Source organism: Pelodiscus sinensis, chromosome 14 (genome assembly GCF_049634645.1).
Source record: "Pelodiscus sinensis isolate JC-2024 chromosome 14, ASM4963464v1, whole genome shotgun sequence".
In the NCBI taxonomy this organism is placed as follows: Eukaryota; Metazoa; Chordata; order Testudines; family Trionychidae; genus Pelodiscus; species Pelodiscus sinensis.
The window spans coordinates 23,091,939-23,104,623 of NC_134724.1; the positions used below are offsets into that span (position 1 = coordinate 23,091,939).

At 41.1% G+C, this 12,685-nt stretch overlaps 1 protein-coding gene across 3 annotated transcripts in view; it reads right to left on the reverse strand.

The window, feature by feature from the left end:
* Window positions 1-12,685, reverse strand: part of SEMA6D (semaphorin 6D) — a 374,148-nt gene that overhangs the window by 183,108 nt on the left and 178,355 nt on the right. The window contains exon 1 of one of the 3 annotated variants that reach the window (XM_075897222.1): window positions 2,783-2,829. The exons of the other annotated variants lie outside the window; for them this stretch is intronic. The gene's annotated coding sequence lies outside the window, so the exon portion shown is untranslated. Of the gene's footprint in view, window positions 1-2,782; window positions 2,830-12,685 lie in introns of those variants that run through there. 3 annotated transcript variants of the gene reach the window in all.

The window sequence follows — 12,685 nt, forward strand, 5'->3', positions numbered from 1 at the left end:
CAAAACTCGTGAAGTCATTCTGCCGCTCTATTCTGCACTAGTTAGGCTTCAGCTGGAGTACTGTGTCCAGTTCTGGGCGCCACATTTCAAGGAAGATGTGGAGAAATTGGAAAGGGTACAGAGAAGAGTGACAAGAATGATTAAAGGTCTAGAGAACATGACCTATGAAGCCAGGCTTCATGAACTGGGCTTGTTTAGTTTGGAAAAAAGAAGATTAAGGGGGGACATGATAGCGGTTTTCAAATATCTAAAAGGATGTCACAAGGAGGAAGGCGAAAATTTGTTCCTCTTGGTTTCTGCGGACAGGACAAGGAGTAATGGGCTTAAAGTGCAGCAGGGGAGGTTTAGATTGGACATTAGGAAAAAATTCCTAACTGTCAGGGTGGTCAAATATTGGAATAAATTGCCAAGGGAGGTGGTGGAATCTCCCTCTCTGGAGATATTTAAGAACAGGTTAGATAGACATCTGTCAGGGATGGTGTAGACGGAGCTTGATCCTGCCTTGAGGGTGGGGGGCTGGACTCGATGACCTCTCGAGGTCCCTTCCAGTCCTATTATTCTATGATTCTATGAAATATAATGCAGCGGCCTGCCAGAGACTAATCCTGCAGGCTGTTGTTTTTTTATTGCCCACCACTGGAATAGACTTTGGTCTCTGAATAAGTGGGGTCAGGGAAGGGTGTCAAAGAGGCAGAGCTTTGGCTCCAATCTCCCACTTGTTACTCAGAGTAGCTGACTATATATGTGGGAAGCGTATATGGTATTCTTCCTGGATCCACAAGTAATTTACTTCCCTTGGAGAAAGAGGGGAAGCAGGAGAAATTCTGTGTGACAGTTCTTTGCTAGGGTTGGTGCTGGAATGGAACAGCTACACACCATTTTTTACATGGGGCTAATTTTAGCTGCATGATGCATATATTTTTTCCTGCCTCCTAGAACCTTGAAGAATTATGAGAATTTTCTCCACTTCTAACTTCCCCCTATTAAGAGGTGAGGTAAAGAGCTGTACGGGGAAGCCATTTTCAGTACACAAGAACACATTTTATTGTTTCTATACACAACAGTGTATATTCTTGACCATCAATTTACACATAGTCTATTAACTATTTACGTATAAGTACATCTGGCTGGAAAATGGAATAACCATATTGCAAGAAATACCCGTGTCAACATTTGTTTTCCTCCCAAATATGGGAAAAAGTCAAATTAAGCAACATTTTCACAGAACAAAAATGGCAGAATTTTTCTTAAATTGGAACAATTTTTTGCTCCATTTTGAAATGCCACTTTAGAAAATATTTTGTTGAAATGGGCATCTTCCTGCAGGAAAGATGGATTTGGACAAAATCACATCTGATGACAATTTTGTGTTGTTTTTTTTAACCAGCTCAAAAGATAATGACATGATAACCTTTGAACTTCCCTCCTTAGAAAGTCTCATTGTAAAGCACTTTTTCTCTGAATAAGGAGTAATCAATACAACTTCACTAGAAAGGATCAGCCCTGCACCCTTTAGAATCTATTGGGCATTAAAGAGTGACAAGGGATTTCTATAGAAATTGCCTATTGTTTTCTCTTCCTCTGACCTCAGTTTACTTGTCTATGCTAGTGAGCTCTTTGGAGCAGGATTGGTCCTTGTAGGAAATCACCTGGCACACAGTGGGTGCAACAGCAAATAAATAATAAAAATCTGCTATATGTTTGTGAGAGTTTGTCTGTCTGTCTGTCTGTTCAAGAACTCCTCCTAAATGGTAAGAGCTAGGATGACCAAATTTGGTATGCAGCTTCCTCTTATCATAACTTAAAGCAAGGTAAGGGTTTGGTTGGGTCAGGAAAATGGGATGCGTCTGGAATGGGATTTCTTCTTATAAAAATATACAGAAAACAGACAAGTATCAGCTGGGTAGTAGTATTAGTCTGAATCTGTATAAACAACGAGAAGTCCTGTGGCACCTTATAGACTAACAGATTTACTGGAGCATAAGCGTTCGACGGCAAAGACCCACTTGCAGCTGACAAAGTGGGTCTTTGCCCACAAAAGCTTATGCTCCAATAAATCTGTTAGTCTACGGTGCCACGGGACCTTCTTGTTGTTTATACAGAAAACAGACAGAATCACTAGGCACGTGTAAGGGGCTGGCTGGAGGTGCTCCCCCCTTCTAGGACTGCCCAAGCCCTGAGCCTCCCATTCCCAAGAACCTTTTAGGGAAGGCAGAGGAGCTGAAGCTCCTCTCATTCATAGGGGTACATTGCTGGCTGTTCCCCTTTTTCAGGGAGTGAAGGGAAAGTGCATAATTTGCTGCATTCCTCACTCTGGCTAAGGAGCACAGGAGGCAGACAAACCTGGACCTGCCCCAGCCTGGGGGAATGCGCAACCCTCCCCTGGCTTTGACTTCTGGAGCTGCAGCAGTCAGGGAGAAGCATTTCTCACTTGGCCTCAAGCTGCTGCAGTGAGTAGACCTCCATTCATGGGATAGCCTGCATACTGAACCCCTCATCTCCAGCCCACCCCAGAAAAAAATTGTTTATTTTCCTAAAAACAAAATTAAGTTAAGGACCCAAGCAATGCTGGGTAAATCTTCTGTCAATGAATAATTCTGCTGCCTGAATTAACTGTTCTGTTTTTGTACAGGAACAGAACCAGCCAATCTGCTAATAAAGAGTGAGTTTAAAGAGTCAGAGTAACCCCACCAATTTGTGCGTGTTATGACTGAAGCATCCATCCTAACATCTACCATCCATATGACCATTTTTGTATGCCATACCAAAAGCAATGTCGTACCTTTTGTTGTTTGTAGCCACTGCCTCCCAAACAATATCCCTTGATTCCAACATGTTTCACCTAATATCGTTATTGTTTCTGCACTGATAGAGACGTTAACAGAAGGCTCTCATGTTGACCTCTGTTTGATACAAAATACAGAGAGCAGCCAGCCTGCTGGCTGAACATACTGATGTGCTATCTCTGAGAGCATTGACCTTCTGTTCTGTGCCGCCACTTTTAGTCCCCATCTGGGACTGAGTGCTGCAAATTGATCAGGAATGATACTCTGCCATGGTTGCCATGTAATCTACTGCCACTCCAAACATGTTCATTACACAGGGTGTCACTTTTATTATCAGGTGCTGTAGACACACATGCATGTGGTGATGATTATTATGGATAAGAAGAAACATAGGAGGAAATGCATGATATTTTGCTGAAGAATCTGGCGTGGGAAAGAATAAAGGGATAGATCTCTGGCACACATTCACCCTCCCCCCTTCCCACAATTTCATCTCACATTTGTGGACTGCTGCATAGTCTCCCTACTAGCTACTGTGCATAGGTGCAGAAGAGCGGATTTTCTCAGGAAAAATTGTATTGTTAATACAAGTGCACTTTTGTGTGGTCAAACTTCACTCTGCATTCTCCTGAGTTGAGCATGATCTTGGCAATACTTTCTGGTACTGAGGTGACCACATTCTAAATTATTAAAATTATTAGCATCTCCCACTGCAAAGCTAACCTATATTTATTGATTGCATACATATGGGCACACAGTAATAGTAAGAACATTTAACCACACCTTCTAAATATATGCTTACCCTTCAGTGTAGCAAATGTGCTTAACCATTACATGTACAATTTGATATATAGTTTTAGTTACTAAGTGCATTTACACAAAATACATTAAAAAGACCCACAGATTTATTTTATGAGCACTTTCTGCTGCAGCTGGGAGAAATAAACCCAGGACACTACATTTATTCCATGGATAGTTTTTTATGGCTACTACAGGTTGGACCTCCCTTATCAGGCACCCCTGAGACATGACCCATCCCAAAGGAGGGAATTTGCCAGATCAGGGGAGGTCCCCTGCCACCAGCGTTCAAGAAAACTCCCTCTCTTTATGGCTGGCTCTGCTCCAGCCCTACAGCCACTGGGCTCCAGTCTGCAAGGCTTGGACTGGGGCTTTGACCTGATGGGGCTCCCCAGCAGCCGCAACCCTGCTTCTCCCTTGCCCAATTGGGACTCTCCAGAGACAGGACCTGCCAGCTGCCCCACTTTTGCTGCACTCCACCAGGGATATTGGACCATGGATGTTACCAGACCAGAGAGTCCCAGATTTCAGAGGTTCGGACCTGTATTTTATTTCAAGGTCTGTTTTTACAGGCAGAATGAATGAATTTTTAATCTATCATGAAATGTGATAAATAATGCTTACTGGACAAAAAGGTTTAGGAAACAATACTTCAGAAAGTTCCGTATTATTTCTTAAGGCTTCTAAAAAAAGCTCTTGGATATAATTGCTTAAAGCTGACTTCAAAAGGTTCTGTTTTAATGCAACACAAGGTGGCTGCTGGCAAATACATAACTCTCACCATCTTAATTATCTGTTTCTTGTAATCTGTTCTGCAAGACTTATATGGTATGGTAAGCCAGATTTTATGCTTAACTTGACATACCTTGGAAACAGGGTAATAATTATAGAAATGGTTGAAGCTTGCAAGGTGGTTTATTTGTTTAAGTCAAGTACACCCACAGTGTTTCTCTTTTCCAAGTTCAATTATTAACTCCACTTAAAACCCAATCCCCATGTGTGTGTTGACAAAAATCACTTGAAGCATAAAATGATTTAATAGCAATACTTGGCATAATTTTTTTGGCAACATGAACTGAAGGACACATGAAATGCAGTTGAAAGGCATACTTCCCAGTCCACACACCAGTTTTATCAAAATCCAAATGCTAATGTTCCTTTATTGTGGCAAAATCAAAACTTGCTGGTAGTTACAGAAGTGGTTGGATTTGTCAAGGTGAAAGCAGTTTAGATCTATGTAATTTGTTCTGCATGCTGAGATATTATTCCTTGTTTTCAGTAAAAAAAATTATAATAAGATTCTATGTTACATTGCTATACCTATAAAATATATTGATATAATGTTTCAAAAATCCTAAAACTGATCTTCTGAATGCTCCTTTTCATTCAGAGGTAAAACAAAAAGATTATTACTCCTATTTATTTGGTAGCTTTTTCTCCCTTATTTACAGGCAGTCCCCGAGTTACGCGGATCTGACTTATGTCGGATCCGCAGTTACGAACGGGGCCGTTCCTCTCCCTGGTCTCCAGCAGACCAGGGAGAGGAAGCAAAGCGGCGGAACACGTGGGCAGCGGACAGGGCTGTCCGCTGCCCACGCACTCCGAGGCTTGGCTCTGCTTTGCCCCGTCCCCCCCCCCCGTCCCCCTGGTCTGCAGACCAGGGGGATGGGGGGGGCAAAGCAGAGCCAAGCCGTGGAGCGCCTGGCCAGCTGACAGCCCAGAGGCGTCTGGGCTGTCAGCTGATCGCGCGCTCCGCGGCTTGGCTCTGCTTGGCTCTGCTTTGCCCCCCCCCTTTCCCCTGGTCTGCAGATCAGGGGGACGGGGGGGGGGGGCAAAGAAGAGCCAAGCCATGGAGTGCCCGGCCAGCTGACAGCCCAGACGCGTCTGGGCTGTCCGCTGCCCGTGTGTTCCGCCGCTTTGCTCCCCGTCCCCCTGGTCTGCAGACTAGGGGGTTGGGGAGCAAAGCAGAGCAAAGCCACGGAGCCCGAGGGCAGCAGGACAGCCACGGCGCGTCTGGCTGTCCCGCTGCCCCCGTGCTCCGTGGCTTTGCTCCGGACACCTGTGGTACAGTAGCTGGGGCGCTGCCAGTTGGTCCCGTAGCGCCACTCTGGGCGCTACTGGACCAACCGGGCAGCACCCCAGCTGTTCTGCCCCAGGCGTCCTGATTCAGCCACTGCTGGTCAGATTCAGCAGCAGCTGAATCAGGACGCCTGGGGCAGAGCAGCTTGGGTGCTGCTGGGTTGGTCCAGTAGTGCCGAGGAGCGGCGGCGCTACTGGACCAACCCAGCAGCACCCCAGCTGCTCTGCCCCAGGCGTCCCCAAGTCAGCCGCTGCTGAAACTGTCCAGTGGCTGACTACAGGAAGCCCCCGCCCCGGGCTTCCTGGAATCAGCCGCTGATCAGTTTCAGCAGCAGCTGACTTGGGGATGCCTGGGGTTCTTAAGTTGAATCTGTATGTAAGTCAGAACTGGCGTCCAGATTCAGCCGCTGTTGAAACTGATCAGTTTCAGCAGCAGCTGAATCTGGACGCCAGTTCCGACTTACATACAGATTCAACTTAAGAACAAACCTACAGTCCCTATCTTGTACGTAACCCGGGGACTGCCTGTATTTGTCTTGATGGAAACTTGTTTATGCAAGTCAGGATTTCTTGTAGCGTCTCACCAATGCAAGTGATGGCAAAACATAAGAAATTTGAACTTTTACATTTTTTCATATAAAAATTGAGTTCATTGGGTCTTTTAAATTATTGAACTTTCAGAACAGCAAATGCTAAAAGGGACTAAACACTGAGGCTACGTCTACATTGACATGATCTTGCGCAAATACTCTTATCACAAGAGTTCTTGCGTTAAAGTATTTGAGCAAGAGAGTGTCTACACTGGCATGTGCCTTTGCGCAAGAGAATCCGTGCCAGTGTAGACGCTCTCTTGCGCAAGAAAGCTCTGATGGCCATTTTAACCATAGGGCTTTCTTGTGCAAGAAATTCATGTTGCCTGTCTACACTGGCCTCTTGCGCAAGAATAGTTGCGCAAGAGGGCTTATTCCTGAGCGGGAGCATCATAGCTCTTGTGCAAGAAGCCCTGATTTCACACATTAGAATGTCAGTGTTCTTGCGCAAGAACTCATGGCCAGTGTAGACAGGCAGCAAGTTTTTGCGCAAAAGCAGCTGCTTTGGCGCAAGATCGCGCCAATGTAGACACAGCCTGATTCTTGGCCACAGCCCTAGCATGGATGCTAGTCAAAGATGCTGCCAGAGATCTGTAAATTCCGTCACTGATTTAGGTTCCTTAGTAGACCATATGCCATTTCCCAACCATCTGCACAATCTCACATGCCCCATCTATTGAAAAGGTGGGGATGGCAGTTTTGGAAATGGTAGTGGAATACTTGTACCCACAATGAGTTACACATTGTTAGGGGACTTTATAGTTGACAGTTTTTGCTCTGTTTCCAGCACTTTTGTTCACTGAGTGGTACAGAAAAGCCAGATCTGATTAAGGAATGCAGCTAGAAAAGTGAAAACTAATAACCTGTTTGACATGCCTATATTATTCATTTATAACTTACCACCAAATTCAACTTTTGAATTGAACTGTTTCATAATATTGGCTAATTGTGTTAAGTTTGAAGAAAAATCTATGTAGATTTTTTTTATCAAAATGGGATCAAAATAAGCTTTTTTTGTTTTTGTTTTTGTTTTGTTTTAGAATATGTTGGTGTTGTTGGGATTGAATTATTAAAAATAGCTGACCTTCACAATTTCACGTTACTATTACTTACACTGCAATAGCACTTAAAGGCTACAATTTACATTTGTGTCTTACTGTATCACAAAAAGCTACTATTTAATACTCTGATTTGCCTACCTTTATAATATGCTGAACTGTGAGCACATGCTAGTTATGTCATGCAAAGTAAAATTAACTAAGTTAATGATAATAGATAATTTGTTTCTATTCATCGTGTGCAGTATAAAATCCCCCCAAATCCTGCACAAGTTCTGGGAGCTTGCTCACAAGGATTTTTGTGATACCACAAAAACACAAAGTCCACATGTAAATATGTTAATACTGAGTTCCTCTAGGCATCCAATATCTAATAATGATGCTGAGATGATACATTTACCTTGCCAACTGCAAACTGATTCCCATACACACAGCTTCCTCTCATCAGTTTATATTCAGACATATATCAGACCATCACACACAGAAAGGGCTCACAGAAGTTACTCCACCAATTTCTATTCAAACCTATACATCCTTGAGATCTGACTAAACTTTAGATTGTGAATTTTGCTGTTACACTGAGTTAACAGAATTACTCTGGATTTGCACTGGAGTGGGAGCATAATATTGCACATTGAGTTTACAAAGGGTTTAAGCCTATGCAGAGTTTGGTATGTTTTATATTTACATCCCTCTCCTCGTGCTAAAGTCTATCTACCATATATGTCGCCAGACATCTAGTAAAACATAGTTCTGTAGATTCACCCACACATTGCAAACGCAAAAGGGCACAATTCTTCACTCAGATATTCTACTAATGCAATTCATATCACAGTCAATGGGCATTTGAACAAGCAAATTTGAGGACAGAATAGAACCTACAGATTCGATGTATAACAGCCACCTATGCAGCTATGTCACTGATGTGAATATTCCCATGCAATTATAACTGCACTAAGATTAATCCATAAGTATTGCTTTTTCAGTCAGAGAATAGCATGTTCACAAGAGTACACAGATTTGTTCATTCCAACATACAACCACCACTTTTTAAAATTGTTCCTATTTTTTTACATAAAGGAAATTCTATGCAAAATTTATACTAATAAAGTGTTAGTGTTGTATAGTTAAATCAAAAAATACAAGAGTCAGGAAGTGCAGTTATAGATAAATGATCAATCTTAACTATTGGCTATATGAATTGCAATTCAGTCTCATACATTTATGTTGGTGTAAAGACATCAATGGCATTTCTTTGGAGTTATACTAGTATGTACAACTGAAAGCAGAATCCGGCTCAGAGTCTTTACTTACTGGATCACATAATGCTTCTTGAATAACAGAAATGTTATGCATTAGATACATATATCCTTCATCACCCCAGACATGGAGTTTCCACTGTTGTTAGTTTGTCCTAATATTCAAATGTGCAATAGTTTTCATGCTGACAGGATATACTTTTGGTTAAACTTGTGTAAGTCTCTTGGGGTTTAGAGAGCATGGCCATTTTAACATCTTGTCCTGAGCCAGGAAAAGGAAGTTTTAGTTGTTCAAGGAGAGTGGGGAGAAGGAGAGTGACAGGGTGTGTGTGTCTGTAGCTCCAGACAAGAGGGCTACAGTGAGCAGGCCATCATGTGGTGAAGCAGCTGACAATGAGCCTGAAGCCTGCAGCATGTATTGATTTAAATCAGGTTTCCCACTAATGCTTCTTCACATATTTCTTAGCCCTGGTACAAATTTGAACACTAAAATTTGTTATTTATAGCGTAGTACAGCATTTTACAACATATAAGAGGGTATATTTTGTGCAATTTTGGGGGATAATTTAATTTTTAATAACGTAGGGATTAGTACATAATACTAATTACCTGTATCAAGCTGCAGGTGCAATAGGAATTTTGAGAACTAAATTATACACGCAAATGCAATAGCACTTATTTTATTAAATTAAATCTTAAATGTTACATAAATGTTTCACATTTGCAACTGGAAGAGTTTCCTGAGTTGTCAGCTGCGGGCTGTTTTTAAATTCTTATTTTTTAAAATCTTAAAATGTTATTAACTTTAACAGACAAGTCCCCAGAACACTAATTGTATGGTGTCCTTAAAACTTCTACAACTAGCTCTCATCTTGTCCACTCCCATTGTCATTTGGATGCAGATCTGATTCAAGTTACCAAAAAAGCTAAGACTTGACTATGCTTAGAGTACTCTTAATTTTGGAATAAGCCCCATTGAAAACAAGAATGAGGTTCATTTGGGAAAGCTGAGGTATGCTGAAGTAAAATAAGGAATAGACTTATGCCATCACCATTATGATCTGTGACCATAATGTTCTAAAGTAAGAGGCATGTATTATGTAACAAAATAAGAAAATAATATTCAGTGAAATTGGCAACTCTAGATTTCTCTTACTGCAGCTTTCTGTACTGTATACTTTGGTGATAGATTCTAAACCTAGTTAATTAGTTAAACAGTCCATAAGGATTAGCTAAGATAAACTTTTTTTTTCTAGCAACAGCCAAGAAGGCAACCAGCATGGGAATTTACTTCTTAAGTCACAATTACTACTAATAGGAATAGAGAGAGTCTTGAAGAATGATGTATTGCAATGTTGATCACGTTCTTCACACATATTCATGTCATTCTCTCCCATTAAGCAGTTTTCCTTATGATGTTTCATTCTTGCAGGTAGGACCTCCATTGTCTTCTTTCACTGCTTACATTTGGCATGTTTTCCATTTTTATTCAAGGAAAAAACTGCATCAAAATATTCCCACATAGGGTTTCTTACTCCTAAAAGCCACGACAGATATTCTATGGCAAAAGTGTAGGGAATATAGGAAACTGAGTGTGTTCTGAATATTGTCTTTCCCTTTTCTTTCCTGCCCATTCTAATGTTCCTTTCTATGCTGCCTCCATCCTTTCCTGTATATTGTGTCTCTGTCTGTAGATGAGAGAGACAAACTGTGCTGTGCTTGGCCCATGTTCACCACCACATAAGCAAAGAACAAAAACAAATTGAAGACTAATAACTTTCAAGAAGCAAGAGCTGGTTAAGCTTGACAAAGTAGAGACGTTTTATGGATTTTATGAGTTTCAGAGGGGTAGCTGTGTTAGTCTGTAATAAGAAAAACCTTAAAAACAATGAACAGTCCGGCAGCACCTTAGGGACTAACAAAATTATAGAAGGTATCATGAGCTTTCATGTGCATAACCCACTTCTTCACCTGAAAGCTCATGATACCATCTACATTTTTTGTTAGTCCTTAAGGTGCTGCAGGACTATTCGCTGTTTTTTAAGTTAATTTTTATGAGACTGTCAGTGCAAGTGTAGCATGTTTATGATAAGATTTAATTGTAACTGTTATTTTTAAATGAAAAATTTAGTATTTTATTGATGAGTTAAAAAATAAAAAACACTTTAAATAAAAAAATCCAATTTTTAAATTGATTTTAAATTATCGATTTTTATCTACCCCAGAAGCCTGGGAGGGCCAAAGCAGTGAACCAGAGACACCAGGGACAGGAGTTAGGAGGAGCACCATGTCAGCAAACAATCACCCAAGGAGGACAAACTGGAGCTGGACCGAGTATCATTGTTGGCCACAGCTGTATGGGGCCATGAATACTGGGGCTTGTGACCTTTCATTGGGAATGAGAGAGACTATAGCTAGCTAAGTGGGAAGATTGTCGCTCTGTGCCGGTTTGCATTAAGTGGCAAAAAAGAGGAAATCAGAAGGATTTGTTGGGGGAAATTTCCTGGCACTAAAGATGACTTGAAACATCCAAGATTCACTGCCTGATGGAACTCTGCCCTGGACTCCTGAACCTGCATGTAGATGCACTACTCAGCATCTGCCCTTTCTTATTTGGGGATCACTGGAGCTGTGGATGTAACCCTGTCTTACCACTCCTGCTATCTTTATCCCTGTTATTTTTCTCCATGTATCCCTCTGCAAATAAATATTTCCCTTTCCTATATTCATTTTACAATTCAAGTTTGCATTTGTTTACTCTGTGGGGTTTGGAACAGGTGCCCCTGAGACAAAGGGAGCTTTCCTGCTGCATTCCTGCATGCACCTTTTCTTGGCTGGTACTGAGTGCTGAGTGAATTCCTCCTTGGTCACGAGGGAGACAGTTACACTTTGAAGTGCTAGAAAATTCTGCTTAATATATCAAACATTCTCTTCCCCATAAAAGGTCTTTTTCTATATTTACCTATGGTGGTTTTGCACCTATACACCACTACATTTTTTTTGTTTGTTTTGCATCTGTATGAATAGGATAGGCTTATGGTATTTATTTTCAAACTGCTTCTTACAAGAGTCCTTCTATGCTGTTTAATTCAGAGTTCAAATTTTCCATTTCAGTTTTGTTTTTACCAAAACTTGTCTCTTACACTGGTATTTTTTTCATGTATGTTGGAAATTATATTAACAAACATCTGAAGTATGACTTTCATACAAGATGGGATATGTTAAAATCTTGTATTTTACACTTGTCTTTAGATAACTATGTAATATGAAGGACTTGTTATACACTGTGAAAAATGATATGTAATTTTGCTTTTCACCTGAAACTGAACTTTTCTCATAAGTTTTTAAATAAATTATTTTTATATGTCCAAGAGCTAAGTACCTTGTGGTACTATTGGACATTTACATTAACAGATCATAAAACTACAATATAGTTTTCTAAAGATTTTGCATTGTTATGCAAATCTGACCCCTTGTGCTAATTTGTTAGTCTTTTTCATCTAGGCTACGTCTACACTGGCCCCTTTTCCGAAAGGGGCATGCTAATTTTACAGGTCATAATAGGGAAATCCGCGGGGGATTTAAATATCCCCCGCGGCATTTAAATAAAAATGTCCACCACTTTTTTCCGGCTTTTAGAAAAGCCGGAAAAGAGCGTCTACACTGGCCCCGATCCTCCGGAAAAAAGCCCTTTTCCTCTGGAATAAGAGATCCTCCGGAAAAGGGCTTTTTTCCAGAGGATTGGGGCCAGTGTAGACGCTCTTTTCCGGCTTTTCTAAAAGCTGGAAAAAAGCGGCGGACATTTTTATTTAAATGCCGCGGGGGATATTTAAATCCCCCACGGATTTCCCTATTACGACCTGTAAAATAAGCATGCCCCTTTCGGAAAAGGGGCCAGTGTAGACGTAGCACTAGTGTTTACATTTAAGCTTGTTCTCAATTCCAATTGAAGTCAATGTTCAAAGTTAAGTATGTGCTTTCAGATCATTTCTGATTTGGGATCCTGATCCACATAGTTTATCTGTAGCACATTTTGTAGTCTGTTTTCCTGTCTACTCATTAATATGAACACATTGTGTCTCTATATTTGTGCTAAAACATTTTTTTGCATGTGC